The sequence below is a fragment of the Puma concolor genome, chromosome D3, assembly GCF_028749965.1.
Source record: "Puma concolor isolate L17-30 chromosome D3, mPumCon1.1.hap2, whole genome shotgun sequence".
In the NCBI taxonomy this organism is placed as follows: domain Eukaryota; kingdom Metazoa; phylum Chordata; class Mammalia; order Carnivora; family Felidae; genus Puma; species Puma concolor.
This window is the reverse complement of record NC_141678.1, coordinates 37,129,360-37,157,183: the sequence shown is the minus strand read 5'-3', so window position 1 is coordinate 37,157,183 and position 27,824 is coordinate 37,129,360. Positions and strand designations below refer to the sequence as shown.

The following is a 27,824-nucleotide window of genomic DNA, read 5'->3' as shown; positions in this document are numbered from 1 at the left end:
CACCCAGGCGCCCCTTGCTTCTCCCTTCCTTTGCTGCTCTGACTTCATCTCCTGTCTGCCCCACTGGCTCCCTACTCTCCCCGGAGTGCCAGGCACACTCCTGCCTTCTACAGTGCACTGGGAGTTTCCTCTGCCTTGAATGCTCCTTTCTCAGACATCTGCGGGACTAATCCCTCACTGTTTGCAATAGTTGCTCATATGTTCCCTTCTCCATGAGACCCACCCTATTTGATATTGCAAATCCGTCCCCATTCCTGCCATCCTGCACTCCTGACCTTATTGCCCTGCTCCATTTTTTCCCTTTTCTCTGGTATTTATCACTTCTAACATACTACTTAATTTGATTATTTATTGTATCTACTGTTTATTGTTTCTCTCTCTCTTTTTGAGGGAAAGAGGAGGGGTCCCCTTGAACTCTAAGTCACTGCCGCTGTAGGTGGCTGTAAGTCACTCTTTTTGAGAGAAGAGAGAGAGAGTGACCGGGGGAGAGACAGAGGGAAAGGGGGACAGAGAATCCCACGTGGGTTTTGTGCCGATGGCAGGGAGCCTGATGCAGGGCTCGAACTCACGAACTGTGAGATGATGACCTGAGCTGATACCGGATGCTGTACTGACTGAGCCACCCACTCACCCCTATTGTTTTTCTCTTGATTTCTCTCTCACATGCCCTGAAATACAAGATTCATAAGAATAGGAACCTTCTCTCCTTCCTTGTGTACCAGTCTACCCAAGCATCTATGACCTGGCAAGTTACCCGGTGGTGTGAGCCCAACTGTGCTCCTGAGGAGACTGCACCCTTGGCAATCACCCCTTCTCAGTTAAAGAGTGCTGCACTCTCTATCCACAGCCCTGATGGCAAGACAGGACTTGAGGATCCCTCGAGTTCCACACGGTGTCCTTCCTGCCCCACTGGGTAAGAGCAGCTCTGGTTCCACTGGGTAATCAGGTGATTCCTCTGCCTGCCTGTGTGTCCCCCAGGACAAGGAGCCCAAAGGGGACCCCTACTCTGTCTCTCAGGGCACGTGTTTACACAAGTAACAACATGCGTCATCCACAAGGACACAATTTTGAACAAAAAAGGGTCACAGCAAAATACATGTAGTATGATTCCAATTTTATGTGTTTAAAAACAGTTTATTATATATATGTACAATGTAATATATATGTAATATATATTTATATATATAAATTTATGTAATATATATAATACATACAATAAAAAGGTATTTGGCAATGTGAACATATATAATAAAATTATGTAGAAAGCATGGGAATTATCAGTCGAAAATGAAAAATCACTGTTCCCTCTAAGTGAAGAGCGAAGACAATGGGACACACGCCAGACTTCAAAGGTCATGGTAATGAGCCATTTCTTAATCTAACACTGTGGGCACATAGTTGGAACTATGTCCATATTCTTTTCCCTTACATGTCTTTGTGTCTGTTCATTTATTGTTGAATTACCCAGGTGGGAAGTTTTATATGACATAGAAAGTTGTGTAAAATACAATAGTGCCCTCAAGGAACTTGCTGTCTAGTGAGGGAAATGGACATGCCCTTCGGTGATTACAGTACAAAGCAGAGATTGAAAAGGAAATAGGAATGTTGCAAATAACATGAGGCCAGAGAGCTAAATGGAGCACATTAAATGGCCAGGGAAGGTTCGTAAAAGAAGCGGCACTGGAGATGGAGCTTGCAGGAAGAGTTCATGGTGATTCCAGGTGAGTCCTGGTGACGAGACCCCTGCACAGCACTGGAAGTCATGTGGAATGGGCAGAGGAGAGAGCAGACAGGATTCCAGCTGAAAACACATGGAAGGGATAGATATTTGTCTAGTTCTCAGATTTAGACTGTAACCGTTGAGGGTAGGAATTTGAAAATAAAAGCACCAATTGTGAATGGTAATTTATACACATTTTTTTTTTATTTCTTAGCAAGATTCTATGGGAAAGACAACATTGTTTTATCCTTACACATCCCTGTGGAGCAAGTAACCTGCCTTTAGATGCAACTTGAAAGCTGGTGCTCAGGTGAAGGTCTCTCACGTGGCTGGTGAGGCCATGGAAGGTTATGCTTTCTGTGTGCTTTCCAACCTTACAGTGCAGAGCTTCGCACTGCAGGAGCAACCCATGTCCTCCAACGGCTATCAGGTGTATTTTAGATAAAAGAAAAAGTCAAAGATATGTGTGGAAGGAAAACATATCCCTAGTAACAACGAGATTGTCACTAGGAATTTGGGAGTGTGTCATTTACAAAGAAAACTCTTTCATGGACTCCTGCTTTTCTTGGGAATTACATGTGCTCTGCGATGCAGTTCTCAGTCCGGAAGCTTCCACGGATCTGCAGTGATTACCCAGCATGATTGGGAAACTGGCCCATAACTCACTCGGGTTGGCTGGAGTGTGATGTGCTTTGCATTTTGTGATCGAGAATCCTTTCAAACGATCACTTGTAGCTTTGGTTTTATTCTAATTCTGGTAACACATTAAAGCGTCATGATTTGGGGGATTTACTGGTTGAATATGGGCCGATAGAAACCGAGTCTCTACTAGGCCAATTGCAGTGTTTCCCATGAGACTTGGCTACTACACAGAGCAGGTATTGTGATTCGTCCAATAATCGGAAAACCTGAACTGTAACTTTGGATCTATCGCTGCTTAGGCATGGGCACTCAAACAAAACACCTCGCCTCTCTGAGATCAGAATCGTTTTCTAAATAATGGAAAGAGCACCACTCGGCCTCCCAACTCCACAGGGTCCTTATGAAAAATCAGAAAATCAAAGTGGTATTTGTTTGAAAACTACAAGGTTCCGCACACACACAGAAAGATGAATAGTGTTTTTCATAATAAAGCAATTTAGAAAATGAATTAACTTTTTCAGTTTTATTAATGTAAAGTGATATGAAATAAATGTTCATGTTTCAAAGACAACTTGATAAATTTTGGCATTATATGTATACATACACACACACCATATACATACATCCCCCAAACTTTCTTCATACCCCTTGGTAATCTTTCTTGTTCCTCTCTGCCACCATAGCACTAGGTAATCAACAGTGTACTTTCTGTCACAATAGATTGTATATTCAGGGATTGTGTATAGACGAGATCATAAAGTATGTACATTTATGTGTGTGTGGCTTCTTTCACTCAGCATCATTATTTTCAGACACTTCTATCTTGTTATGGATCCCTAGTTTGTTACTTTTTATTGCTGAGAATTATTTTTATTGCTATGCATTATTCCATTACATGCAGGTAGTACAATTTGCTTCTCTGTTCACTTATTGGTGGACGTTCGGGTTCCCAGCTTTTGGCTATTATAAATAAATCTCCCATGAATATTCAAGTATAAATCTCTGTGTAGACATATGTACTCACTAACTTAAACACGAGTAGAATACCTAGGAGTAGAATGACTAGATTATGGGGTAAGTGTGTGTTTAAGTTTTTAAGAAACCGCCCAGGTGTTTTGCAAAATGTTTACACGATTTTACAGTTCCACCAACAGTATATGAGAGTTAAAGTTGTTCCTTGTGCATGCCAACACTCGGCATGGTTAGTCTTCTGAAATTCAGCAATTCCAGTAGATGTCCAGTGGTATCTTATTGTGGCTTTGATTTCCATTTCCCTGATGACTAACGATGTTGCACATATTTTCACGTGCTCATTTACTATGCGCATATCTTTTTGGTGAAATGCCCCAACATTTGCCCATATTTTCCTGGGTTGTTTGTTTTCTTATTACTGAATTCTAAGAATCCTTATGTAATCTGAGTACAAGTCCTTTATTGGATATGTGATTTGCAAATATTTTCTCCCAGTTCATAGCTTGTCTTTTTATTCTTTTTTTAAAAAAAAAGTTTATGTGTTTATTTTGAAAGAGAGAGAGAGAGAGAGAGAGAGAGTGTGTGTGTGAGCAGGGGAGGGGAAGAAAGAGAGATGAGGAGAGAGAATCCCAAACAGGCTCTGTGCTCTCAGCGCAGAGCCTGGCACAGGGCTTGATCTCATGAACTGTGAGATCATGACCTGAGCTGACAATGGATACTTAACCGACTGAGCCACTCAGTTGCCCCTTTTTATTCTTGTAATAGTGTCTTCCAAAGGGTAGATATTCTTCCTTTCTATGGAGATTATTTTATCAGTTTTTTTTCTTTTAGGAGTTGTGTTTTGGTGTTATCTAAAAAGTCTTTACCTTGCACAAGGTCATGGAGATTTTCTCTTATGTTTTCTTCCACAAGTTTTATAGTTTTACGTTTTACATTTGAGTCTATGGTGCATTTTTATATATGATGTGAGGTTTGGATAGAGATTTTTTTTCTCTTTTCTTTTCTTCTTCCTCCTCCTCTTCTTGTTCTTCTTTTGTGTTGTTCCAGCATCATTCGTTGAAAAGATTGTCCTTTAGCCATTAAATTGCACCTTCATAAAAAAATCAGTTGGATATATGTGTTTATATTTGAAATATTTCTGGACTCTCTGTCTTTTCGTGTGTCTGGTGGCCATCTGTATATCTTCTTTGGAGAAATGTCTGTTCATGTCTTCTACCCATTTTTTAAAGGAAATAATGAACAAAACTAAAAGACAGTCTACTGAATGGGCGAAGACATTTGCAAATGACATATCCAGTAAAGGGTCAGCATCCAAAATATGTAAAGAAATTGGGGCACCTGGGTGGCTCAGTCGGTTAAGTGTCTGACTCTTGATTTTGTGAGACTTTACTTTACCCAGCACACTGTGCTGGGTGTGGAGCCTGCTTAAGATTCTCTTTCCCTCTCCCTCGACCCCTCCCCTGCTTGTGCGCACTCTCTCTCTCTCTTTCTCAAAAAGAAGATAAAAATATATAAAGAACTTATACAACTCAACACCAAAACAAAACAAAACAAAACAAATAAGCAGGTCTCATTTTAAAGTGTTTTTCACCATTGAGGCAATACCTTATGAATACTCAATATCAGTATTCTATAATACCTCTATATGAGGTCATGTAAGCTACAAGGTTTTTCCACTCTGGAACACAAACTCTTGCTGGTCCTGTGTGATTTGATAACAGTTGTTCCTGGTCTTGGGTCGATTTATCACGTGCATACACTGGTCAGTCTTCAGTTGCAGACTGGAGGGGGCCATTTCAGAACCCCAGAACTCTCTCTATATAGCTCCCACCTCTCTAGTTTTTTGCTTTGTAAACTCCAGCCCCTTTGGTCTCCCCATAGTCCCAGCATCATCTCCTGAACTCAGCAAGACTGCCCAGCTATTCCTGGTTGCCTCTCTCTCCAGCAAATGAGAAGGCAATGGTGTGGGTTACCGTGTTTGTTTCTCTTATCTCAGGACTCGTCATCCTGCCTCAATGTCCGATGCCTGAAAACCAGTGCTTACATATTTTGTCCCGTTTTTCAGACATCCCATTTTGACTAGAAGTGAAAATCTCAAATGTACTATTGATACTAATTTTGATTTCCACGATTCTGTCTTTCCTGCTTGCCTTTCAGCTTCCATGTTAGGATTTCATGAAGCCAAAGCCTTATTAAACAGGAATCCAGGGCTTGGAGGAAAGAAGGAACAGGGGGTTAATAAAGTTAAAGACAAAAATAATGCAACACACCTTCACTGGGCTCCTTCTATCTTTGAGGCACTGTGCCTGGAGGCACGCAGGTATTAGACGTTTGCATAAGCCACAGTCCCCCACAGGGACTTCTAGAAAGACTTCAGGATTTCTCTGTGAAATGGAGGATACGCCTACCCATTGCTTTTGTTCTTTGCTACTCCCTCCATTCATGTCCCAAGCCTCCTATAAAAATATTTCTTCAACCAGACAGCCTGTGTTTGCTGCTTGCACGTTGTGGGTATCTGTGATCTTTTTCTAGTTGCTATGGGTTTCCTAAGGCTGCCTGCTCAACCATTCAGCCTGATTTGAGAAGAAACGTTAAAGCCATTAGTTGCATCCACTTAGGGATGATCTTACAAAACCTGACTCTTGTCCTCATCTCAGTTCAATTATGTGTTGTGTTTTCCTGAATTTGCTGATGCTTTATTTATGTTGGGCACGCGGGCAGCTGTGCTGGCCTTGTTAGAGCGGTCTGCGTCCTTGCAGGAGCATTCCGTTCTGCTACATTTGTGTCACACATTTGCTACACAATGAAAAGCTGAAGCGGGGAGGTTCAAGGAAATGTCAGCCTGGGATGGGTGTGAAGCTCCGGCTGTGCTCTTCCATCTTCTGGAGGCAACGTTACTTTAAATTGATTTGTCATTTGCAAAACCACAATCCTAATAAATATTTCATTAGAAGGTACTACCAGCTTTTACAGGACACTGCCAATCTCTGCAGGCTCCAAAGCTGATATGAGTTAATTCTTAGACTTTTGCTCATTTTTTGAACTGCCAGTGGAATCGAATGGCACCTTCTTACTAGAAGTCTAGCCAAAGAAAGGGCTATATATTCCCCGTAGGCATAGGCATGATGCCACTCATGCCATCCCATGTGAAAGGGAAACCCAGGAAGTTGCTTGGAAGGAGTAGAAGAACCTTCTAGAAGGAACCTTGTAGAACTCCTCTTAGAAAGGAGTGAGAACCTACTAAGTATATGGACCAAAGATACAGAGAAGGAAATTCCTTCCTTCCGCATCTGTTCACACTGGGCTACCATTCGGACTTGATCTTTAATTGCATTCCTTTTATTTGTGTACCTTGTCTGTCTCTTCCTTGAGGCTGAAACAAGAATATGTGGCATGGTGTGACTGGTGGGGTGCCAGAGCCGTGGCTCGCACACACAGCATTGCTCAAGGGCAATCCACATGGCATCCTCTCATCTGTCTGCACATACCGTCTCCTCCCCTGAGCCAACCCAGACACCCATTTCAGCTCTTCTTCGAGTTCAGGTGCAAAGTGCTCTCTCAGCTATAGAGCTGCCTCAGAGTTGCCTCTCATCCTTCTACCAACCCATATCAGCCTCTCTGCCTTCTCTCCCCTCACTTCTTAGAGGGAGTTTCGAATTCCTTTCTCTTCTAATCTGGAAAGGTGGACAGGACTTCAGCACTATACCAGCAACTGCCTTCCAGATTTGCACACCCAAACTTATTATTGTTACTCCCCTAAACTATGAGCTGTCCAGGTAACAGATTCCAACTTCTTTGGAAGGGATTTTGATGGCCATTCTTTGTAACATATTCTTTCATTTTGCATCTCACTTCTAACCAGGAAGATTCTCAAAGTAGTATTTTCCAACACATACAGTGATTCCAACAGAATTCAGATGGAATAAATCTCCATCACTTGACATCAGAGTACAAAGTATCGGGGCAGATCACTAAGAGATGGAACCATCAGACAAGGTTACAAAGAGAAGGTAGGAGTGGAGCTGGACCTTGACGCAAGAGTAGACTTAGGGTGAAGATAAAAAGGGAGACCATTACAATCTATTTTCTAACTTCTAAGTTATGCTTACGTTAACTCTTCCTAAATAAAAGCACGTCAGAAAGAGCAGGATATTCTCATCACATTCTTCACCGAAGTTGGCTATGATGATTTCTTAGTCATTTGGGAAGATGCCGGATCTTCACTCCAGAGGAGATCTGGAAGAGAACATGGGAGAGAGGGCATGGAGACATGGGTGTGTGTCCTGTGATGGTGGCCATTGTGGTAAAGGCAGTCATAGTAACATGCATGTAACATAGGCAAAAGTGAATTAATATGACCTGGGGTTGTAAGGCATAAGAGTCCCAAGCTGAGATATATATTTCTTTATAAATCAGGTATCAATTTCATGAAATAAAATTCACCAATTGTTAGTGAATTTTGATAAATGTATTTTGTCATGTAACCAACACTATGATCATGATATAAAATATTGCCAGAACCCAAAATTATTCCTTTGTGTCTCCTAACAGTCCATCTTCCTGCACACTCTGGGCCCCAGCAATCACTGATCTGCTTTCTATCACTATGGCCTTGCCTTCTAGATAAATGGAATCACACAGTATGTAGTCTTCTGGGCAGATATGAGTCAGAAAGAAAGGGAAAATTCTTGAAGCAGCAGGCAGAGCTCTCTGCTTTGTATGATCAGGGCAGGCTACAGGCATCATGTTTACAACTGGAGGGTCCAAACTTTGCCAAACACTTGTTCTACACAGGAGGAAATGCACAGAGACCGACAGTGACCTGCCCGTGGTCATAAAGAAATCTGTGGGGAAAACACAGAGCAAACAACCAAGTCACAATTTCTTTTAGAATTTGACAAAATATTCGTTAAAAAAAATGTCACATTTATTTTGAGAGAGAGAGAGAGAGAGAACGAGCAGGCAAGGGGCAGAGAGAGAAGGAGATGCAGAATCCAAAGCAGGCTGAGCTGTCAGCACAGAGCCTGACGCGGGACCTCAACCTACAGACTGTGAGATTGTGACCTGAGCCAAAGTCGGACAGTTAACCATCTGAGCCACCCACGCACCACCAAAATTATTCTTAATTTCACCTTAAAAAAGTAAATGCTCTACAGTAAATATCCAAGCCACCTAAGACAAGCTATTTGATTTCTCCGTCTTGGTCTCCTTGTTGGTCAAATAGAAAATAATTGTATTTAAACAAAGAGTTTGTGGGGATTAAAATAGGTAAAAATGCAAAGGTCCCGGCTCAGAGTAAACAAGTAGATGTGAGTTATTCTGTTATTAATCATTGTTACTATTCAAATATTGCAACCATCCCAGATCTTTCCAGTTTCTTTTTTTTTTTTTTTAATTTTTTTTTTCAACATTTATTTATTTTTGGGACAGAGAGAGACAGAGCATGAACGGGGGAGGGGCAGAGAGAGAGGGAGACACAGAATCGGAAACAGGCTCCAGGCTCTGAGCCATCAGCCCAGAGCCTGACGCGGGGCTCGAACTCACGGACCGCGAGATCGTGACCTGGCTGAAGTCGGACGCTTAACCGACTGCGCCACCCAGGCGCCCCGTTTCCAGTTTCTAGAACATGACATATTCTCTCATTTCAAGTTCGTCTCACATGACTTTGTCAGGAAAGCTCTGTCTCAGGCCCTCACCTGGCTTAATTCCTTAGATCAGCTTTACTGCCAACAGAACCCTCCCTTAACCTTGTCAAACCAAGTTAAATATACCTGTTACTTCTCCTACCATATAGTAGAGTCACATTATATATGAGAATCAAATCGTATTTGCTTTTGCAAGGCAAAAATTACGTAAGTATAGCCAAATACCACGTACAACTACACACACACCCACACTCACACACACGCTTACACACTCACATACTTGCACTGACTCACTCATACTCAGACATATACACACACACTTTAATAAGTTACCCTAAATATGTCCAACACGACTGAGTTTTCCTGCAGCATTGGTACGGCGATACAAGAACACAGGAATCAAACACATGAATTCAAAGCACGGGGGCCAGCTAGTTACCAAGCAGTACTCTCCTTTTCCCCGGCACAAGTGTCCTGAAATTTATTCCAGGGCATTCAAGTCCAGCTGAGACAAACAGCTCCCACCCCACTCCAACTTAGCACATTAACCAGGCACATGAGGTCATCTGAAATTTGTGTTTAACGGACTTCTCCCACAGGGAATGCCAAGAGATATAAAAAGCCCAGATCATTTTGAATCAGGAGGAAATTGTTTTCTGTTTATTAAATCGTACTGGGATAACCAGATAGCTATTTGGGGGGAAAAAAAAATACCAACTTGGATTCTTACCTCCCACCTAACATAAAATAAATTTCAGTGAAATCCAAAATGTAAAGGTTTCAAAAGTTAAAACTGAAACCCAAATGCACTAATATTTTAGAAGGAAATAAGTGAAAAAATTTTGTGGGAGAAGGAGAAGGAAATCATACCAACAAAATAGGATCCAGGACATGGAACCCACAAAAGAAAAGACTGCTCTAACATGCTACTGATCTAGAGAGACGTGTCATTTCTCATGAACTCTTGTACCTCTGCCTTGACCTTCTCCTTCCATTTCTTCTATCCCAAGTAGTTTCACACTAAAAGAATATTTGCTTCTTGGGGGTTCTCAAGGCACAAGAGATCAAAGATGGAGAGCATCTTAGTAACCTAAGGTCACACAGATCTCATGGTGCCCCTGATCTTGTAAACAATCAAACGGTACAAATTAGACCACTGTTCAAAAGACTTGTTTTATCAGTTTTATTGAGATATAATTGACATATAGCATGGCGTAAGGTTATGGTGTGCGGTGTGTTGATTGGATACGCTTATATATTGAAAAATGATTACCACCATAGCGTTAACTAAAACCTACATCACATCACGTAATTACCGTTTCTTTTTTGTGGTAAGAACATTTAAGGTCTACCGCCTTAGCAACTTTTGAGTCTATAATACAGTATTGTTGACTATAATCATCATGCTTTATAATAGATCCCCAAAACTTATTCATCTTACAACTGGAAATTTGTACACTTCGACCACATCTTCCAATTTCCCCCACACCCAGCCCCTGCTGACCAACACTCTAGTCTCTGTTTCTATGAGTTTGGCTTTTTTAGATTTCACTATAAGTGCTATCATACAGGATTTGTCCTTCAGTGTCTGACTTATTTCACTTAGCATAATGGCCTCAAGGTCCTTCCATGTGGTTGCAAATGGCACAATTCCCTTCTTGGTCACGGCATATCTTCTTCATCCATTCATCTGTCAATGGACACCTAGGTTGTCTCCATATTTTGGCTATTGCGAATAATGCTTCAATGAACATGGGCGGGCAGATATCTCTTCAAGATCCTGTTCTCGGTTTCTTTGGATAAATACCCAGAAGTGGAATTGCTGGATCCTATGGTGGTTCTATTTTAATTTCTGAGGGACCACCATACTGTTTTCCATAGTAGCTGCACCAGTTTATCTTCCTACCAACAGCGCATGAGGGTTCCCTGTTCTGCACGCCCTTGCCAACACTTGTTACCTCTTGTCTTTTTGGTACAAGCCATTCTGACAGGTGTGAGGTGATAGCTCATCGTGGGTTTGATTTGCATTTCCCTGCTCGTTGGTGAGGTTTGTTTGAGGACATCGAGCCTCCATTGTTTAATTCATGACCTGTACTCCCGTGAAATTCATCCACTTAACATGCTGAAGTCCACACAGATGCTCTTTTCCTTGGTTAGCGCTGCTTTGCCCTCTTTGCCATCATTCTGATCTCCAGCCTTGTCCCATCAGCCACTATTTACTTATGCTCTTCCTTCCTCGTCTCCATTTCATAAATTTTTTGAAATACTGCTTTGACTTCTGACCTCTGTTGCATACCCACAAAGCCCTTAACTGTTTCTTTTTAAAAGCTAGTGAGGAGTATTAAAAATAATATTACCGGGGCGCCTGGGTGGCGCAGTCGGTTAAGCGTCCGACTTCAGCCAGGTCACGATCTCACGGTCCGTGAGTTCGAGCCCCGCGTCGGGCTCTGGGCTGATGGCTCGGAGCCTGGAGCCTGTTTCCGATTCTGTGTCTCCCTCTCTCTCTGCCCCTCCCCCGTTCATGCTCTGTCTCTCTCTGTCCCAAAAATAAATAAAAACGTTGAAAAAAAAATTAAAAAAAAAATAATATTACCAAATAATGACATAAAATAGAAAACAAATACCAAAAGCAGTCAGGTAAACCAAACCACAAAAACTTTTGATCCAAACCAAAACAGATCATGGGAGGTAATTTCTAAAACACAATAACAACCTTGACTGCTTGGGTCTTAATAAGACTACAAAGTTGGCAGGGGCGGGGAGGGGGGCAGGGAGAGGAGGGACATTAGGATGGGGATTGGGGGAACTGGAGGGGACCCAACTGAAAATGTGAACATTCCTGTTCAAGGGAAGATCTGTGGGTTTGGGGAGAGTAGCCTAAGAAGGGGCAGGGAGAGGAGAACCTTCCCGGTGGGGGTGGGGTTGGGAAGGGTGTGGTCACTGGAGGAACTAGATGGCACCCTGGAGAGAGCCAGGGGAAAAGGAGGAGGAGCATGCAAGGTCCAGCCTGGGGAAGGACTTTTGTCTTTATTCTCAGGGCACAGTTGAGGTTTGGCGGCCTGAGTGGCCTTGTGATGAGCGCGTCTGAGCGGCAAATGCACGTTCACATTTCATTCCAGCTGCCACAGCACACTGTGCCCATCACTCCACACCCCCGCAGCAAAGCGCCAGCATCTTTTCTATATGAAGAAAAGAGCATATGCATAGGTGAGCGCACACCCATATGCGCCCGGCCCAGAAAATTACAGGGTGCCAACTTGTTAACATGTCTCAAGAAATTCCATATTTGCCCTGGTACCCAATATTCAGATGAAAATATCCACATTAGAAGCAAGGATTGCACATCCGTGTCTGTATCTCCATCTTTTCCCCTTTAGGACTGCAGTTACCTATAAAAAGTCAGGGAATAATGCTTCATCACTGCCGCAATGTCCAGTCTAAGAAGATAAGGAGGTCTTTCCACTTAAACTAACCAGGTAATAAATCTCCAACTTGAAGAATGTATCCAATCAAATGATATGAATACAGCTTTATATTCTTAATTGCATTTTATGAATTCTGCAATTATACCGTACAGAGGTCCACTAGACCCTGGTGTGTGATGAAAAGTGAGGTTGAGAGGGAAGATTCTAGAGCGGACGGTAGAGATGAGCCAGGCGGGTCTCTGCTCCTACAACTTTCACAGTATGGGCCAGAATGGCATCCGATGCTAGATGCCATGGAGTAACCCAGTGCATGAACCACAAGCGTCTCCAGACTCCCGTCTGCTTGGCCCCATGACCAGCTCAGCCCTGCATCTCCTTTGCCTTTTAATCCTCAGGACCAAATTCTATTAGTTCCATGGGGAAGAGAAATCTTAACTTCTTTTGCTAATAAGCTTAGTTAACGTTTTGAGGGCAGTTAAGCATATGGCAGGCCTTGTACTAAGCATTGTGTGTGTGCTAACTCCCTCAACCGTCACACTGGCTTGACAGGTGGTTTTGCCATCTTCATTTCACACAGGGGGAAGCCAAGGCTGAGAAAGAGTAAATAAGTTGCCTAATGTGCTATCGGACAAAAAAATGGTAGAACCAGGATTACCATCCAGTTTTGTCAAGTGCCCAAGTCATTTCTCTTTACTAATGAATGTATACTAACCTGGTCAAACTAAACCTGGTCAAATCCATCTAAGCATTTGTTAACTGGCTATATAGCAAGGATCAGAATGATGAATTTCTGAAAAAGTACATTAATTAATGGTAATAATAATAACTTAAATCTGTGTGGTGAAGTATGGTTTATAATGAGTGACCACACCTGTTATCCCACCGAACCATTTCTATAACCTTCTGATGTAGACGGCACATGTCTCTACTTGAGGTTCAGAAGCTGAGCGAGAAGGCGAGTTCCCTGGGCAATCAATGGAAAAGCTGCTTCTGAAAGCCAAGTTTCCCCACTGCAAGTTGAGTTTTTTTAATCCAGCGCCCAATGTCATGAAAATATCCATATTTGACGTACCCAAATGTGTCAACATTTCCTCCAGCGCCTTCTGTGTGCAGTAGGGAGGTCACCAGGCTCCACACTGATACTCAGTGTTCTGCAGGCCACCCAAATTCTCCTCTTCCTCCCTCAGAGCTCATCTTAATTGTATGGAGAGTAGGCAGCTATTCTCTTCATGGGTCGATCTCAGAGGCACAAGGCAGGCCACACTGGTGACCAGAATAATTCTACCTACTGACTAAAGCCTGGAAGTCAATCATTTACAGTCTCAGTCCTGTTATTTTGAGGATTTGATTCTGGCTTAAAATATAACGTCCCCAAGAAAGGTAGTACTTCAACATGTTTTCAGGAAAGGTCCATGTAGGAGAGCAGGTTGTTGTTGAGCCTGGAGTCAGGACACCGGGATTCAAGTTCAGCCTGTGCTTTGCCGTTGGCAGGGATCTGGGGGCATCCCTCGATGGAGCCAGATCTCTATCCAATTATCTACAGATTCAGAGGCAGTAAACCAGAGACCTGGGATTCCCCGCAGCTTTAGCATGATAGATTTTTCAGCTTTGTTGTATGTCCTTTGTTGACATTTAGACCTTTCAACTGTTTTGAATTATGAGATTCAAATCAACAGTGGAAGAGTACAGACTCCTGTTGATGACATACTTTAGGGAGTCTTTAGTGTCTACTGGTTAAAAATAATTTGCTTGGCTCTAAAAAGATAGTTGTGAAACTTTCTGGCAGGACTTTACATGGAAGGGCCTGACTATGGCTAGCCCATTTCAAGTGACACTTGTTGAAGTTGCTGAAAACAAAATCTTCCTTGAATACCCTTCCAGAAAAAGGTGATGCTGCGTCAACTCAATCCTGAGAGCTGTCACTCTCCTGCAATCATGTTCAAGAGGATCACCTTCCCAAACGCTTCCCAGCTCTTCACCTCAGCAGTCACTAAACCCCATGTTCTTTTCATAGTTTCTTTTTTTTTTTTAATTTTCTTTTAATGTTTATTTATTTTTGAAAGAGAGGGAGAGAGACAGAGTGTGAGCTGGGGTGGGGCAGAGAGAAGAGGGAGATACAGAAGCCAAAGCAGGCTCCAGGCTCCTAGCTGTCAGCACAGAGCTGGATGTAGGGCTCGAACCCATGAACCGTGAGATCATGACCTGAGCTGAAGTTGAACGCTTAACCGACTGAGTCAAACAGGTGCCCCTCATATTTTCTCCATGTACTTTCTTTATTCTTTCCATTTTTTCCCCCTCTCTGTCCATCTATTTTCCATTCTATTCACTTTTGCTGTCTATTCTACTCTTTGGAAAAATGCCTAGAGCTCAATGTCTTACAGACTTTCGGTAAACAGAAGAGTTTTATTGTGTAATTGGGGCTAATCTAGCTCCTTGATAGATCTGCTGACTCTGTTAAACCTGCAAAATGTCATTCTTGGGATTATGGTGAATTCTGTAATTAGTTAATAAAAATTACTACACTGCAGAAAGTCTATTCAACCTTCCAGCTGCAAAAGCCCTCCCCCATCACCCCATCTTCTTCCTGGCTGTGGCTCAAGGGCAGTGTCCATACCTCGGTGCCTCCCCCATAGCAGATGCCAAAGCGTTCATATGTAGCAGTAATGCTGGATTGAATAAGAGACTGACAGGCACATACTGGTACTTCACGTAAATACACAGAAACAGATTGGAAAGGGAAGAGGAAGGCAAGGTGAAGCAGATTCTCTTTCTTTCTTTCATCGAGTTTTTAATTTGTATTCCAGTTAGTTAACATAGTGTTATATTAGTTTCAGGTGTACAATATACTGATTCCACATTCACTTTCTTTGATGCTGACTGACTGATTTTCCTGATGTGCTTCCTGTTGTCCATTATACCTGCCCCGATTTCATTTAGATAAGCCCCCTCTGTGTTTTCATATGGGAACGGAGAAGCCAGACACTGAAAATGAGAGCAGCTGTCATTTATGCGCATGTCCTACGAGCCAGACTCTGAGCTGAGGCTCGCCCAGTCCTTACAGAAATTCTCTAATTTGCAGAGAGAACCCAAGGCCCCCAATGCAGGACCATTCTGTCATTGGCAAAGCCGTTTCTCTTCTGCTTTTTTGGAAGAGAAGTAATTTTTTTTTTGAACTGGGAATCAATTTATAGGGCGGTAATTCTCAATGGTGAGGAAGAAAACACAGGCATTTGTATGTATTTCAAAAGAATCAGGGTTTGGGAAAGAGCATAAAAGAAACAGAAATGTAATTCCCAAGCTACTGCAAGAAAAACACAAGACTCCCCAGACTGGAAAGAAAACGTTTCCAATGATATGTAAAGAACATTCCCCCACTATCATCCCTAGAACCTCCCATTTCCACCCCCCCTCTCCCCCCCACACCCACCCACCTTTCTGACTAAAAGTCCACTCAACATTTTGAGGACAAACATGGCGGCAGGGTAGGAGGAGTGGGGGATGGGAGGGTAAACGAGAAAGGAGGGGCTCACACAGTGATGGCAAGTCACTGTTAATAGCAAGGTTGTTTCATAGCAGGACATGTGGGAATTTGTCTGGGACCTGAGTGAAGAAATGATGCAAGTTGTTGCCCTGGTGAACAACGTCCTTCACGTGACAATCTAAGGTGCAGCTTCCCTTGCTGTTGGGGCTCCGGCATCTTCCCACGGAGGTGGCGCTCTCTGGGTCTGCTGTTAAACCCTTCCCACCTTCCCGAGATGTTACCTGGAAGCTTTTCTACTTAGCGATACACTTTCCTTACTTAGCAAATTAATCCTTCCAGATTGCAGAGGAGAACTATGGCCCCGGTTCTGAATCTCGTACAACAGCTTCCTTCCCCCTCCCCCACATCCTCCTCCTCCTTCTACTCTGGGCTCTGTGGACTCACTTTTCAAATCTTTTCCCTTTTCAAATGGGCGCTTGTCTTGAAATGCGCTTGGAACAGCACAAGTGTCAGTCAGGTTGGCCCCGGGTCACCTCTTCCCTCACCCTGCACACTGCCTTTCAAGTAGCTCTTGTGGGGACAAAAGTAGCTCTTGTGAGATCCTGGATATCATGTACTTGAGTGCAAAATGCACCAGATGAGGCACCGGGAGCCCCAAGGTTTTGACTCAGCTTTACCTCTACTGACCTGTTTGACCCTGAGGGAGTCACTTAGTGTCTCTAATCCTCAGGCTCCTCGGTTTAGATGGATGGTCCTCAGAGTTCTGCCAGCTCTAGAATCCTCCTCCTCTGGGGCGCCTGGGTGGCTCAGTCGGTTGAGCGTCTGACTCTTGGTTGGGGCTCAGGTCATGATCTCACAGTTCATGAGTTTTCACACAGTTGATTTTTTAAAAGCCGCAATGTGAACACATCACTAGTGCCTCTGAGAAAATCTGGGCAAGGGAGGGAAGTCTAAGCTGTGCCAGCCTCACAGTCAACTCACCTCTACCTGAGAGTTCATCAGTAAGAGAACGCCTCAGGTGAGAACAGAGATACGGCTCTTCTAAGATCACAGGTTCATGCACATGGAACCAGAAGCCTCTGAAATAAGATGTGGCTCTATATCTGAGGATTTCAAATGCTTACAAAACAGAAAGACATTTGGGAGGCCTAGGAACCATCCTAGACTTACTCTTCTTTGCTTCTCGAAGGGCAAATACATTGACAGGGATGTGAACCTGACCGAAAAGCCAAAAAGCCAAGAAGCAAAACAAAACAAAAACCTGCTCCAATTTGCTGAACAGCAGAACAAATTGAATCCAAATACACACACTTTTATATAGCCACAACCCACGGCAAAGTTTGATTTCTTTCCCTTTCAAAAAAACAAGACAAAACATGTTTTGCTTTCTTTCCCATAATGTTTTCATTAATTTTGTTCTGGAATTTTCAAAAGCTGTCTAGGTATAGTATGCATGATTTTCAGCCAAACTGAGCTGCGATAATAATAATAATAATAATAATAATTTTCTCATTTTCTTGTAACTAAACTTCAATCTGTCTCATGCCCTCATAGCTGCCCGGAAACTGAAAACTCACGCAAACTCATCCATATAAATGCAATTTAAGTCAGTGATTTTGTAGTAATTTTTGGTTTAAACTCAATCAAATTAAAAAAAAATGTTTCCTCCCCACCCCTCAGTTGGTTCTGAACTGGCTGTGGGACTTACCACCCATTGGAGAACAAGAAGCTGGAGGCACTATAAGAATGTCCTGAAGGGGGGCGCCTGGGTGGCGCAGTCGGTTGGGCGTCCGACTTCAGCCAGGTCACGATCTCACGGTCCATGAGTTCGAGCCCCGCATCGGGCTCTGGGCTGATGGCTCAGAGCCTGGAGCCTGCTTCCGATTCTGTGTCTCCCTCTCTCTCTGCCCCTCCCCCGTTCATGCTCTGTCTCTCTCTGTCCCAAAAATAAATAAAAAACGTTGAAAAAAAATTTTTTTTAAAAAAGAATGTCCTGAAGGAAAGGGACAGAGCAGCAAGAAAACTGAAAGCAGTTTCATTCCCAGGACGGAAGGCTGCCGTGATTGCTCGTTCTCTCCAGAAGGACATCATACCGGCTCCAGGCCTGGGATAAGAATGTTTTGTCTGGTGCCAGATGTACTCATGACCCAGTATGGAATATACTGCAGGTGCACGGCCTGTCAAGATGCCAAATACTATGTTGTACGTGCTCGCTGTTATCAGGTAATTTGCAAAAATAAAAAAGGCTTGAGCCAGGGGACCGATGCTTCGGCTCCTGGAGAGTCTTAGCCCCCTGGTTTCCAATTCTTTCGTCACTAAACCTTTAGGACCTGTCTCTCTGCAACCACCTAACTGCCTCTCAGGGCAATGAGACAGGCAGCTGGGGAACCTGCTGGCTACTCTTCCAGCATCTGGACTGGCTGGTGATCCCATCAATTCTCAGCACCCCTAGCAAGCCCCACCCTCAGGAACTCGTGGCAGTCTGCACAGGAATTTGCAAAGGCTCCAATCCGTGCAATGTGGGCCTTGATGTGGGGCCAGCCTGGTGAGCGTGAGAAAAAGGCCTACGTGCCTGAGTGGAGCTTGCAAGGGGACAAGCACGGGAGACAAGACTATGCTACCACGGGAAACGTGTTAATGTAGACATAGAGTTTACTCTAGAGTTAGATGTGATGTATAACTGCAAAAATTATACAGCATTTGCCATATTTAAGACTTCTTTCTATTCTTTTTAATTATTTTATTTTATTAAAAAATTTTAATGTTTATTTTTGGGAGAGAGATAGAGACAGAATGCAAATGAGGGAGGGGCAGAGAGAGAAGGAGACACAGAATCCAAAGCAGGCTCCAGGCTCTGAGCTGTCAGCACAGATCCTGTCACGGGGCTCGAACTCACAAACTGTGAGATCATGACCTGAGCCGAAGTTGGACGCTCAATTGACTGAGCCACCCAGGGGCCCCCAGAGAGAGATTTTTTTAATGTTTTGTTTATTTTTGAGACAGCAAAAAATAGAGCATGAGTGGGGGAGGGGCAGAGAGAGAGGAAGACACAGAATCTGCAACGGGCTCCAGGCTCTGAGCTGTCAGCACAGAGCCCAATGCCGGGGCTCAAACTCATGAACTGCAAGATCATGACCTGAGCCGAAGTTGAGCCACCCAGACACCCCTATTCTTTTTAATTATTTTAAAGAGATATTTAGAATCTATTACAATAGTAAGTCATTAAATCTTGCAAATACCTAGAAGCATGCTCTTTCGACCCTTGGGGACTGATAGCCAAAGCCACGTATTTATTTTTTTTTTTTAAGTATGACACCAGAGCAATGACGTCCTCTTCAAACTTACATTGAGCAGAATCATCATTATACAAGACAGGTCTTTAACTCTCAAGTCAAATAACTCTTTAAAGGTGATTTATTTTGAGAAAAGCGACACTCAGGGGGGCACTTCCCATTTCTTTTCTGTGATACTCAGTCTCCCTACCTTCTCTCTGCCCCACCTGCCGCTGCTCCTCCCACCTGATTGTATCCACGCCTCCATTCCAAAGTGCTGGCATGTTCTCCTGCTGGAGCCTCCTCTCGCCTGGCCCCACCATGGCCAAACCAGGCTCCTGCCTCCCCTGAACCTTTCTGCACCTTCCCATCCCTCACAGAGCTTCTTTCCTTCTGTCTCTTCCCAGCAAAACAGATTTCTGCTACAGCCCTCATAACCATGCATAGAAATATTGTGTTACATTGAGAGTAGGAATCCAATAGGAACTGAGGGGACTTGGCTTTGATTTTGCTGTTCCCCCAGTGGCTTTCCCTTCTTTGTGTTCCTAGGACCTCACACCCAGCCTGGTACCCAGCAAGCACTTCATTAATGCTTGTCCAATGAATGCAGGGGATGCTGTGGCATGAACACACTTGGGCTTGACCCAGATTACTTTGAGCCAGCCAGAGTGAAGTTTTCAGTTGAGCCAGACCCTTTTTCCTCACCTGCTTATTCCAGGACAATTTCACTGTCTCGTTCATGGTTTTTTTTTTTAATTTTTTAAAGTTTTTTTCTTTAAGTTTATTTATTTACTTATTTACTTATTTATTTGAGAGAGCAGGAGAGGGGAAGAGAGAGGGAGAGAGAGAGAGAGAGAGAGAGAGAGAGAGGAGAGAGAGAATCCCAAGCAGGCTCCATGCTGTCAGTGCAGAGCCTGATGCAGGACTCCATCCCACGAACTGTGAGATCATGACCTGGGCCGAAATCAAGAGTCAGACACTGAAGTAACTGAGCCACCCAGGAGCCCCTGTCTCGTTCATTTATGAAAGTTATTACAATTGGCAACAGTGCTGACTTGAATTTTCCTTCATGACTAAAAAAGGCATTATTAATTGTTGAAAGGGGCTGTTAGGTATATGGGGATTTGTTGTGCTTTTATACAATAACATATTTTTAAAGTATTATTATTACCCAGTTATAACATGAGTAGAATCAGAGAAAAAGAAAAAAAAAAACCTTCATCCACATGCCTGACACTGTAACAAATCAGTTTCTACTCTTTCCTGCTTTCTTTCAATTCGCCCCCATGTGCATATGTAATTTGTATACAGTTGCCATCATGTATATACATGTTTCTAAGCTAAGAGGCATCTTAACTCCCTTTCTTTCAGCTTCTGCTCACTTAAAAGTCAGGTGCCTATAAGACAACGATGTCCATGATGGCACTGGCGGTGATGGCTGTCCCTTAATGGAGTTCCAGCCCTGGGCCGTTACTGCTTATGTTCTATGTCTGATCTGAGAACAGACTCAGCAAAGCTGCAAACTTGTCTAGAGTCACAAAACCAGTGGAACAGTAATAATACTTGTCATCATGAATACTCAGCAGTTACTTTACTCTATGCCCGGCCCCGGCTAAGCAGTTTACCTGCTTTATTCCATTGAATCCTCAAAGCAATGCCACATTATTATTATCCCCTTCCCCCAGAGGAGGAAACTGAAGTTTAGAGAGCCTAAGTCAACAGCCCAGATCACACCACTAGAAAATGGTAGAGCTGGGAATTGATCCTAAGCTCTCGGACTGCAAAGCCCGACTTGTAACCAAGGATTTGACACTGGATGTGGACTCCCTCAGACTCAGGGCTTCCTCCCCTTAATATTCTACCTTATCATCTTGACAGGGAGGGAGGTTCCTTCCTGCTAACCATTTAAGCAAAATCTGAAGTGAGAACAGTAATAGGCAGTTGGGGGAGGGTATTTTTTTTTAATGTTTATTCATTTATTTTGAGAGAGAGTGAGAAGGCGAATGCACGAGCGGGGGAGGGGCAGAGAGAAGAGACAGAGCCCCAAACAGGCTCTGGACCACCAGCATAGAGCCCAGTGCTAGGCTTGAGCTCATGAACTATGAGATTGTGACCTGAACTGAAATCAAGAGTTGGATGCTTAACTGACTTTGCCACCCAGGCACCCCAGTAGTTTTTTTTTTTTTAATGTTTATTTATTTATTTTGAGAGAGAGAGAGAGAACACACACACATGCACGAGCAGGGGAGTAGAAGAAAGGGAGAGAGAATTCCAAGCTTGGAATAGATCAAGCCTGATGTAGGGCTTGATCTCAGGGAACCGTGAGATCATGACCTGAGTTGAAACCAAGAGTTGGACGCTTAACCGACCGAACCACTCAGGCTCCCTGAGTTGGAGGAGTTTTTAAATAAGATTTTAAGGGAATAATTTATCAAACGCATAAGTTAAATGCACATCATGCATATTTTAAAATTCCTATTGGAGAAGCATGTATCTCAGACTGGACTGAATGGTTCACTTGACTGAACGTAGTCTCTCTGCTTCTCATTTTTTTTTAGCCATTTTTCAACGTATTAATCTTAAAATGCCACAATAATTTGAAACTTCTTAAAAGGAGACTTGATCTTTAATGAGCTCTGCTACTCTGGTCTGAGGGTATTATATAGCATCTCACTGCTCTTAAATTCATGACCTTGCTTTCTGATACAAACTGAACGTGCAGAATGCTGATTTGGTGTTTGATTACTCCCTCGACTTTTAATCAAAACAGCTTTTTATTTCCTCTTTCCTTCAGTGCCGTTTAAGCATGAAGTGTGCTTTGATGATCAGGCGCACATGAGCAGGAGTATAAAAGCCTTCGCTGTCACTCAGCTTCCGGGAGGACAGACGACGGGAAGACGCTGGGAAGACTCAGCCAGGAGAACTGGGGTTAGCTCGGGGGAGGGGTTTCCTGAGAGGAAACGGTGTGCAATAACAAAATGCATCTCTTTGTGCAAACAGCCTTTTTGAAAACCCAATTTTCGTTTGTTGGGATGGTTTAATGAAATGCAGCTGGCCAGCGAAGGCAGACTCCGTGTTTTCTGAGAGTGGCACAGGGCGTGATCCCGTGACAGGCTGGAGCTGTTGATGCTCAGGTTGCAGGGTGAAGTGGCCCTGCTGTGAGCTCTCTGTTCCTGCATGGATGATGTTAGCAATGGAATTCTGTAGAACTAGAAGTTGGATACCAGTTGATAACCAAGGCGGGTTTTACTTGCGTTTCTGGTCATGTGGGCCACATAGTAGGAGAGGGGCAGTAACCCTCTCAACATAGAGTGGGCTCAATTCATAAATGAGAAGCCTTAGTCGGGGAGGAGCCACGATTCACTGAATAGGTCAGTGGCCTCCATTGGCCAGTCTCCTGCACTCAAGGGGAGCAAACAATGGCGGATACGATTTACAAGCACAGTTATGGTCCAGGTGAGGAGACTGGCACAGAAGCTGATGATTCCCACAGGGGCAGGTTTCTCAGGCTCACAATTATTGAAATTTGGGGCCAAATAACTCTCTTGCTATGGGTGTCAGCAGCATCCCTGGCCTCTGCCCACGAGACGCCAGTGGCACCCCCACCAACCCCAGGGTTGACAACCGAGCCCATCCCCAGACATGGCCAAGTGTCCTCTGAGGGGCCAAACAGCCCCATGAGAACCGCAGCCATAGGAGGTGGTGAGTACTGTGTGTGACAAGGGACAGTTCGGGACACTCTAGGAAGGGAGGAAGGATGTCCAGGCAGCCTTGGAGTTAAGGGGGGACACCATGAAAGCTCCTTCGAGGAGGTGACACTGTGCGTGGTGTGAAGCATGAGTGGTGTCAGCCTGTGAAACAATGGAGCAGCATAACAAAGGAACGGCATCCTGAAACGCAGAGGGTACGCGGGGCAGTTGCTACCTCAGTACTGCTGGCAAGTCAAGTGTGTGTGTTGGGGGCGGATGGTAGGACATGAGACTGTGATGGGGCACGTGGGTGACTCTGGCCCACAAGAGAGTCTGTGGGCATGGGTGTGTCATTGGAAGGCCTGTAAGCAGTGGGTTGGTAGGAACTGACTTCTAGAACATTCTGGCCATGATGCCCAGGATGAGTTACGGTGGGCTCTTGAATGCACCAGGTGCTGTGCTGCTCACTTCACTTGCTCCATTCGGTCCTCACAACAGGCCAGGGAAGAGGAAGCACGATTATCCCATTTCTAGACAAGGACGTCGAAGGGCCGGGCCTCCCCACTCAATGCCGTGCATCTTGCAGGAGGGCAGGACCAGGACCTTCCCTGAGCAGGCATGGCAGCCTCCTCTGAAAGATGAAATGGGCCTGGCTTGTCTGACAGATTTTTGTTTGTCACGTGCTGTGATGGAGGTGACATCAGGGCTTCTGGGATCAGCCCATGCACATGGAAGGTGGGGGAAATCCTCCCAGAGACCCGTTCGGCAGACAAATGTCAAAATATAGTCACAGAGAAGCAACGAAAACCAAGCAGGACAACTAAGTGCCTTGTGCATTCTTTTTTTTCCTCACATCAAACTTCTGTCAGGCCTCAAATGTTTGTTCATTTCAGTGAGCATTTATTGGGCACCTACTGCGTCCTCAGAATTGTTTCAGGGCTCTAGGGGAGACAAGGAACTTGAAACCTGAAGACAAAGGCTTTTGCAACAGAAGCTTTACTTGGAGAGAAAAGCAGCTCAATTTGGATGCGCCTGAGAACCTCCCCTTGAATTTCTTGCTCTCTAGGAAAGCCTATTCTCTGGGAAGAGCTGATTGCTGAAAAGCTTGGTTATGGGAAGTCTCCAGGAGATGAAAGGGACCAGGCTCGCTCTGTCCTGAAGTTCCCCACACTTGAACCCCTGGAGAAAGTGGTGGAATTGGCCATCTTCCCCCAAGCTCCGTCAGGCCTCCATTCACGGGCTATGCATGGAGCCACGTACTATGCATCTTGTGTGTATCAAGGCATTTAATTCCCATAGCAACCTTGCAGGTACTAGGACTGTCTCCACTTCACATATGGAGACAGGGAAATAGAGATAAGCTAAGTAGTCTGCCCAAGGTCACATGGCCTTCCAGTAATAAACTCAGGATTAAAACCCAAGGCGGTCAGCCACGGCAACCAGGGCTTATGACATTACTGCAGGGCTGCGCTGCCTCCTGCTGAGCTCACTATGGGCTGGAAGGCTGGGGCATGTTCTAATCAGAATAATAACAGGCCACTTGACTAAGGAGAAAACTGTGCAGGGGCGAGCTGGATATGCGCATGGTAGAAAGAGAACAGAATTTAGATCAGACAACCCAGGTGTTGATGGTAACTGATACTAACTAGATTTGTGGAGTGTGAGCTAACCCCACCAAAGCACGGCTGTCTCATATTGAACATGGGGTTAGCAATATCCACCTCTCTAGTCTTCTAAATATTGATAGACTATGTAACAGTGTCTAAAACAGCTCCTGACACTGTGGGAAATACCCTGGAAATATAACGTGAGTGAAAGATAGAGGTATTTCTTGGATACAGGTTTGATTGGCCTTGAAAAGAGTGTGAAATTCATGAACAAGAGCATAATAAAAGTCAAGCACAGGGAGAATGTTCAGTAAATGGATCTAGAGGTGTGTGTGTGTGTGTGTGTGTGTGTGTGTGTGTGTGTGTTGGGGGCAGTATATGTGTATAATAGCTGCCATTTATACTGAGGTCTTACCATGCACCATCACTGTCCTGTGGGTCATTGACCATTAATAACCACGAATTAGGGTGTTGTGTTTTCTATGTAGGGTTTCCCCATTACGTGCATGTTGCAGAGGCTTCACCATGGACTGTTTGGAGACACGGTGGTTTAACACAGCCTCTCCGCGGATGTCCGCAAAACCTAGCAACAGGCTGTGCGGGATGAGGAAGTGTCGGGCTCAGGAAGCACTGCTCAAATTTGCTCTGCTCCCTGTCCTACTTCGCAGGCTCTCCTGTACTTTTGCTCGCCTGGGTTGTACTCCTCAATGAATCATTAGCCCCATAGCTTTGGCCTCAAGCACTGCCTCTGAGGATACCTGATGAAGACAGCTGATTTCTCTCTCTCTCTCTCTCTCTCTCTCTTTGGTAAAAGAAAATAGATTGAGGTAGATATGCATGGGGAAAAGATCTACATTTACATATGCAAGATGTTAACCGGGATTGTCCACGCTTTTTTACATTTTCTATTTTAAAATTTAAATGAGCAAAATGGTTATTTTAATACACTATTTAAACACACACATTACTTTCTTCCAAAATTAATGGACGTGATGTGTAGACATAAGCTTAAGAGCCACAGTGAAGATAAATAAAGAATTGTTTTCAGTAGATATTCCATTAGTGTGAATTCAGAGGGAGCTTTGGATGCTTTCATAACCTGCTATTTTATATTCTTATCACTTCAGTTTTATTTTATTTAAAATTAAAGAAATAATAGGGGCGCCTGGGTGGCTCAGTCTGTTCAGCATCTGACTTCGGCTCAGGTCATGATCTCAAGGTTCGTGAGTTTGAGTTCTGCATCGGGCTCTGTGCTGACAGCTCAGAGCTTGGAGCCTGCTTCGGATTCTGTGTCTCCCTCTCTCTCTGCCTCTCCCTCAATCATGCTCTGTCTCTCTGTCTCTCTCTCTCTCAAAAATAAACATTAAAAAAACTTTTTAAATAAAAAAATTAAAGAAATAATAAACGTTGACTTTCATATGTCGGAAGAAGAATCGATAGGAATATACAAAAATGTAGTAAACACATTGGGCATACTAAACCATTTCAATTATTCTGTAACTTTCTTAGGTGCTAAAGATGATCACATGACTTACAATGATCTGGAATTTCAAAAATCTGTTTGACAAAGAAAGCTTCATTCTGAGATTTATCCCAAGGTGAAATTCATTCGGAAAGTCTTGGAATGTCTCTTTTGGCCAAAGTCGGATATGTGGGCTACATAGGGGGCCCTAAAGCCAACAGCGTGCCCCGTTACTGGTTTTTCTCCATGGACCATTATTAATGCAAGCAAAATAAAAGCTGCCTTGGATTTGGCATGCTTTCACCAGAAAAGAGGTTAATGACTTTCACTTCCCTAGGGTGGTCTGCTTTGCAGTGAGAATCCCACTCACATAGTGGGTTGGAGCTCTGGGAAATCCTTCCCCCCTGTCCCACCCCTGCAGTGGTCCATTTCATAGATGAGGACACTGCCCAGAGACAATGACCATCCTAGAGGTGAACCATTCTCTGACTGGATAACCACAGCTAACTAAGTGGGCAGTATCTACATTTCAAAAACTTAGAAGAAACAGCTATTCGCATAGCTCATTCATTTGATATATACAAACCTTGCTAGAGAATGACCGAACTATTTTTGGAAGGGATTAAATCCCTTATGCCAAAGTCTTCTGGAATGACATTTAACTTTGCTTTTCCTGCTTGTGCTGGTGGTAGAGTGATAAGGGTTAACACTTAACTATGTAGTTATTTCTATGCATGTAGAAATTTCTATGCATGTAGTTATTTCTATGCATGCATCTCTTTACCCATGTTCCCTCCAGCCCTACTTTCTACTAATTTGAAAACAAAAATCCATATCCTGGCCATAGTTATTCCATCTTTCTACAGGGCTGAGCTGAGAGTCTTCTGACAGTTCCAGCCTGGGCTGTGGAGTTGGATTAACTGGGTGTGAATTCTGGTTTTGCCATTGACCAGATACTTGAATTTGGACAAGTGAGTTGATTGTGCATAAGTAAGTTGACCTCTTTCTATCCTCCTGTCCTCTCCTGTAAAATTGCCATGATTTTAACATTCAACCTCCTTGTACACTGCCTAGTTTCATGCCTTTCACATAGTGAATGTTTGATAAACGTTGGCTATTGATACATGCTCAAAAAGTATTTACTGGAAAAAGAACATGTTAAGAGGAAAGAGGGAGAATTACCGCAAAGAAGAAAGCTGTTGATTCTTGCCCCCTATTTGGGGGGCCCTAACATAATTTCTCATGCTTTTGGAAGGAAAGAGGAAAAGAGGATGCATACATAACTTTTTTTTTTTAAATAGCAGAACCCAGTTGTCAGATAAAATTTACATATATAAAGCATATATATGTTCCAAAAACTTAGGGTACAAATTTAGCCACATTGCTTTCCTCCCACTGCCCCAATTAATAGCTAGAACCTTCAAGTACTCCATTAAAAAAAGTCCAAAGTACCCACCTTTGCCCAAGAATCCCAGGGGTTTGTTCGGTCAGTGCCAAGCGGAGGGAGAAATGACGTTGCATTATTTCACATCTCCTGCTGTTCCTCCTGCCCAGACGTTGGCCCCTGCGTGGATGGACCCGCAGATTGCCCAGGTGGTGTCCAGCCGGGGCCCAGCTCCAGCTCCTGGCTTAGTGGTCACAGCTCTGAGAGCATGGTCATGGGACCAGCATCACTCTGCAGGACACACAACTGCTGTTGCCGAAGGCTGCCAGCAAAAGCCACACGCTTCCGGCCCAAGCCAGCCTTCGCTACAGACGGCCAGCCCTTTTCTCAGAACCTGGGTCCTCACCCTTGATATCGCTTCTCTCCATAATCACCACCTATTTTTAGGATTTTTCATGTATACAAACGTGTCTGCCTCCTCCTCCACCATTTGCCAGGGCTGCCGTAACTAAGCACAACAGATGG

At 43.9% G+C, this 27,824-nt stretch overlaps 1 long non-coding RNA gene across 1 annotated transcript; it reads right to left on the bottom strand.

Annotated features, from left to right (window-relative positions):
- Nucleotides 1–1,113: 1,113 nt before the first annotated feature.
- LOC147575506 (uncharacterized) lies at nt 1,114–17,643 on the bottom strand. Its single transcript, XR_015242451.1, has 3 exons — nt 17,594–17,643; nt 7,444–7,570; nt 1,114–1,801 (listed from the first exon to the last, which is right to left on the bottom strand). It is a non-coding gene; the product is annotated as an uncharacterized LOC147575506 (long non-coding RNA).
- Between the last annotated feature and the right edge of the window lie 10,181 nt (nt 17,644–27,824).